Here is a 6,123-nt window from a genome sequence, read left to right on the forward strand (position 1 = left end):
CCTCCCGCTTCCCGGCGCTCCCCCTCGGCCCGAGCGCACCCGGGCAGCCCTTTTCTACAGATCGACAGGGCCCGCCCGAGCCAGGCGGCCGGGTTAAGTGCTCCGATCCCCGGGGTCAAAGCCTGGGTTCGTGTCTCCTCCGCCACTTCCCAGCAAGTCACAGACTCTCTTATGCCTCAGTTTTCTCATCTGTAAAATGGGGGTGACGGTGATGTAGCACCTGCCCGTTGGATTCGGTGACCAAGAATAAGCATCTGTCCCAAGTCCTTCCCCTTTATGCCCCCTCCTGAAGGCCCAGTCCGGGGCTTGGAGGTGATGGTGCTGTGTGCGAGCTCTGTTCTCGTCCCTGACTGGCTGGGTGACCAACCTGGGCAAAACCTACGGGGCCTCAGCTTTGGAGGGAGACTGAGAAAGCAGATGACTGCTATGGTCTGAACGTGATTCATATGTTGAAGCCTCATCCCCCGTGAGATGGCGCAGGAGGTGGACCCTTGGGAGGGACCAGGACCTTGTGAATGGGATTCATGCCTTTATCAAAGAGGCCCCAGAGCGCTGCCCTGCCCCTTCCACCACACGAGGACACAGTGAGAGGGCATCACTGACCAGCCAGGCAGGCCCAGAGGGAGACCCTCCAGACACCCAAGCTGGCAGTGGCCTGAGCTCAGCCCTCCCAGCCTCCAGAACGGTGAGAGGTGAGTGCCTGCTGTTCGGCAGCTCACCAGGATGAGGTATGTTGTTCCGGCAGCCCGGATGGACTCAGACAGTGACTGACGTTATCCTGGTTGGATGGTCAGGGATTTGTCCGTGGATTTATCAAACGCTGTGCCAAGTGCTGAGCCAGAACAGGACAGATCCCCTGCCCTCGGGGAAGGTCAGTCTGGAGGGGAGAACAGGCCAGGGACAGATCAACAAGAGAACTCGCAACTGAGTGGGGATACTGCTGAGAAGGAAACAGATGTTGACACTGGGACCTGTGGGGGCCCACTGACAGCTGGTGGTCTAGGAAGGAATGAGAAACCTAGAAACAGGGGGAGGAGTTAGGTAAAAGAGGGTGTGTGCAGTACAGAGAAACTGAGCTCCAAGCAGAAGGAACAGCATGTGCAAAGACTCTGAGGCAGGATGAAGAGTAAAGAAATCAGGAGTGAGTGAAGAACTGAAGAAAGACACGTGTCGTGGTGAGGGCTCGAGCTCAGAGACCAGCCTGATCCATGGCCCCTCTCCCACTCCACGTGTGCTAATCAGCCTTCAGCAGAGAGAACCTGACCCAGGAGCTGGTCCATCTGGCTGTGTTACTATTGACCAGTTCCTGCCCGTCCCTGGATCTTCATTTGTTTATCACTAACTTGAGACCCATAACCCTCACCATAGTTCCATGTGCCACACAACCCAGAGGATACACTTTGTGGTGTCTCTTAGGCAACCAAAGAGACTCTTCTATACCTGCAGGTGATGATCTGGACAGTTAGGGTATCACCACTCCAGACGTGAATTCAAAAGACAACAGGTGATACTGGGTGCAGAGTTCTGCTGGGAGTGGGGGGATTCAGAACTTGAGGTTTTAGAGTCCAGGTAACCATGAGACAGAGCTGCCATGACAGCAAGTGTTCTGGGGTTGCAGGCAACAGACACTGGTTCTGATTTGAGTTAGGCAAAGAAAGAATGGGCGGAGGGTATCAGGCACTCACAGAATCTGTGAGGCTGGAGTCCTGGAAGTCACAGGAACAAGCAGGGGACTCCAGGGAACCCTCATCAGGAATGAACTGGAAAACTTTGAAGACTGATGGAATTATATAAAGACAAACACACCAAAGCAGAGTTTTTAGGCTAGGGATATTTCCAAGTGTGCTACAGTCATGAGGTAGATGCTGTGATTGCCCTCATTTTACAAATAGCAAGTGAGTCACAGAGGGCAATGCACCTGCCTGTGTCAGATGCTGATTTCAAACTGGACACAGCTCTCTAGTCTACAAGTCATGCAATTAACCACCGTGCTGTGAGGCCTGAATGAATCCCAAGCTTGCTTCCTGCCATGTCACTCATGGCTCAAAGCCTGAAAAGAGAGATTGTAACTGGCATGTGCCCAGGGCTCCAGTAAGACTGCACATGTCAGGAACAGTTGGTCACACGAGGGAAATTAGACCGCATGGGACGGAGATGGGGTGGGTACCAAGAGGCCTGTCGGCAACAAGTGCTACTGCAACTCACCCCTGGGCCCCTTGACATTCTTCTCACCCTTATTCTCAGGCACGCTCTTCCAAAACTACTCTTTACTGACGTGATATAGCGATTCCACACATAGCAAACAATGTGTGTGCATACGCACACACACCTGTGTGGTGTGGTTTGTACCCATGCTACCTGTGACCCCATGGAGGTTGACCTTTCCAAGTCTTAGATTCATCCTTTGTCAAAGAGTGAGAATCCGTCTTCCTCATGGGACAGTGGTGGAGGTGAAGAGAGTTCATGAATGTAAAATGTGTGGAATCAATATACCACACATACAACAGTGTTGTTGTGTTAGGGGCCGGTGGCTGCAAATTCACCCTCTGAACACACAGGCTTCACTGTTGGCTGGGACTTGGTTCCTCTCGTAGGGACTTCCCAGAGGATTTTCCAAAGACTGGCTCTTTCACATCCTCTTTGTCTGGCAACTGAATAACTAAATCATGTTCCAATAGCTACACGAGATCTTGAGAAGTAACAGCATCTATCACTGGTCTTACACATATGGTGGAAGGGGAAGCTGAGGAGATGGGCTGTGTTTTAAATTCCCTGGGGAGCCTTGAATAGCATCTGCCCCTCCTGGGGTAACTGCAGTCTCAGCATAAAATGGAGGTTGTATTCTCTCCTCGTGAGGTTGTTGTGAGAATCTAGCGAGTTAATGCACTGAAGGGGCTTAACACAGTGCCTGGCATAGAACAGGTTCTTGCAGATGGCAGCTCTGTCTACGATTTTGAGATTCCCCAGCCCCAGGTGTCAGGACAGCTCACCAGGGACAGGTCCACTGGAGGGAAGGGAGTTTCCTAATCTAAGCAGAATGACATGGGATTCAAAGTTTATTCATTCATTCGTCGTGTGGAATTGTTGTACCATGTCAGTAGAAGGTAGTTTTGGAAGAACAAAATATTTATTTGCTCCTACTATAAGGATGCCAAATGCTTGGCACGCATGTGTATACTCATACCTCCCCTACTCACAATAGGCATCGCTAATCCATCGTGGAACTTTCTGCTGACCTCACAATCCTCCTCAACACAAGGTGCAGTCAGTTGGCCCCAGTCAATGCAAGTTGACTTGGAGACCATGCTTCCTGGCCACGTGAGGTCCGCCATGGACAAGGCAAGCTGGTGTTGAAGAAGACAAAGGCTTCAGAGCAGAAGACTTGGGTCTGCATCTTGTCCCAAAGCTCCTCGAAACCTCATGGGAACACGGCACTGAGGCAGTATGTCAGCCATGGTGTGCACCTCTTGGATCTTCCCTAAAGAGTGCCAGGAGCATGCCTGTGGGCTGCGGATGTCCTCAGGCCCTACTTCAGCATTTGAACTGAGGCTGCAAGCTTCCCAGGCAGTCTCCTGCTGAGCCCAGTCACAAGGGCTCACCTTTTCCTGACGTGGGACTCTTCTATGAACAGCCTAGGTCTTGTCAGGCTGGCCAAGACCTTCTCAGAGCTGCGCCACAGTCAGAAGTTCTTTCCACCCAATCCTCCCTCCTTCTCCATCCCCTTCCACACACGTCAGACCCACATCAGCATCCCCTGGCTCCCTTGCTCTTCTTGCCCCCTCTCCACTTTGACCCTCTCAGGCATTACCCCCAGGAGTCTCCTGCACTCCTGATCTTGTCTTTGGCATCTCTTTCTCAGAGGACACAGGTGACGTCAGCACTGAGCTGCAGAAGACTGGGTCGGGAAGGAGTGGTGCTCCTCTTCTTTGATGGGGAGGATGGGAGCAGCACAGAGGTTATCTGAGTGCTGGAGGCAGAGAGTGATCTCAAACAGGAGACTGGAGAGCACAGTTGCATAGCCCATAACCATGGCCTCCCCCTACATGAAATTGGCCTTCCCCATCACAGACTCTTGGGTGCAAGTGACAGACATTCAACTCAACTGTTAAGGATCTCGTAAATGAGAAGTGGTGCCAGAGCTCTGTCATCATTCTTCTAATGGCTTCTTCCCCATGACCAGGGAAGACGGCCTCCAGGTCTACATGGTCTCAGCAGCATACCTAGGATAAAGATAGCATCGTTCTCCTGATGGAAACAGTAATTCCAAGGAAGACCCTATTGGCCTTGCTAGGGTCACATGTTCATCCCTGAACCAATGACTGTGGCCAGGGTAATGAGGATATTCTGATTGACTGGAATAGATCCCGTGTCCACCCCGGGTGGGAGCCGGTCATGGTGGCTCTGCCAGGGCTGCGTAGTGCTGGCAGAAGTTCTCTCAAGCAACCAGAAGTGGTGGGCGATGAGAACACAAGTTAAACCAACAAAAGCTCTGGTGACCATTACCTATGTATGTCATAAGCACTGAAAAGAAAAAAGACAGAAAAGACAGGTTCATTCTTCAATGACTTCCCACCCCCCCTTTTTTCCCCAGAGGAAAATATGATATTTAAATGAGACTCCTTATGAGGTCCCAGGGTGGGAGTCAGAGAGGTCCTCTGGGTACAGAGTTACGTCAGACATGGTGTCGCCCTTTCCTGGGATGCCCACAGTCTGGTGGGAGGAATGAGATGGGAAAACCCATGGGAACAAAACCTCTTGGAGTCCCTAAAAGAGACTTAAAACTTATGGCAGGGAGCTTTATCCAGGGAGGGGTGACTCACAAGGTGTCCCACTGCCCAGCCAGGACAACAGTCTTATACTTGTCTGCTCCTAGAACTGACTCCTGGTGGAGGACCCTGTGGTATGCCTGTGAGGCCTCGGGCTCAAATCCCTGCCTGCCCTCCTAACCCCTTGAGGAATTTTGGGGGTTTGCCTGAGTTCTCTGAGCCTCGGTCTCCTCATCTGTATGATGGAGCCAATAACCTCTGCTTTGCCTCCTCCCCTGCCTACTGTGAGGCAGTAGCATAAGCATGTGTCATGTCCTTCTAGAGATATGGAGGTCATGAGACGCATGTGTTAAGTGACCACTCTGCAGCACAGACAGCGTGCTGGGTGCTGGGAGTATTAGGGTGGACACAACAGATAGCCCCGACAGGACAGATAGACCCTGACCTCATGTAGCTCACAGTATGCTGGGGAGTCAGATCTTAAGAATGAATGCGCTATACAGATGGTGGTAAAGCCTCAGAAGGGAAAACAGAGCATAGATCAGAGGAACCCAGTGGGGTCCAGGAGGGCTGCCCAGAGGGCTTAACCCGAGATTCAAAGAGAAAGGAAGAGCTCTGTGGTGCAAAGTCAGGGAAAAGCAGTACCAGCAGAGGGAACAGTATGTGCAAGAGCCCTGTGGCAACAGAGCATGGTGGAAGCACAAAAGAGTCAGAGATGATGGGGACAGGGACATGAAAGGAGGCGGGAATGGTGTCTACAGAGAGTCTGAATTTTCCCCTCAGAGCCGTGAAAAGCCAGGGGAGGGAATTAAGGAGAGAGTCATATGATCAGATTAGGCTTTTTTCTTCAAAAGATTCCACCAGTGGCTGGGTGGAAAAACACAGTGGGAGGGGGCAGGGGCTTAGTGAGACCCACCAGCGAAGGGGCTGCCATGGGGGGCTCTGGGGGATGGTCAGGCTCCAGAGGCAGTGAAGCCAGAGCCAGGAACCCAGGGGACTCGGACGAGACACCAAGGGAGAGGGTTCTGAGGCTGCTTAGCCCCGTGCGCATCCTGGGTCCAGCACCCTGGAGTTTCTCTTCCCCTCCTAGTCCAGCCCTCTCTTGTTACTGTAGGACAGCTGCCATTGATGACTCATCCAGACTTGGGTTTCTCTTCCAGCTGTCTCCCTCTCCTGACTACCTTGAGCTCTTTCCAGCCTGCGGGCCTCGCCCCTCACCATCTGGGGAGGCAGCCAGGAGCCCTGACTGGCGGGTGAGGTCTAGGGAGGAAGGGACTGGGACCTCTCCACCTCAGGCCCCATCCACGCTTTCCTGTCTCTGGTTTTACTCATCCTCTTCCTCCACCAGGGGATCCCT

This window comes from Carlito syrichta, unplaced genomic scaffold (genome assembly GCF_000164805.1).
Source record: "Carlito syrichta isolate Samal-C Ts95f unplaced genomic scaffold, Tarsius_syrichta-2.0.1 Scaffold302386, whole genome shotgun sequence".
NCBI classification, from domain to species: Eukaryota; Metazoa; Chordata; class Mammalia; order Primates; family Tarsiidae; genus Carlito; species Carlito syrichta.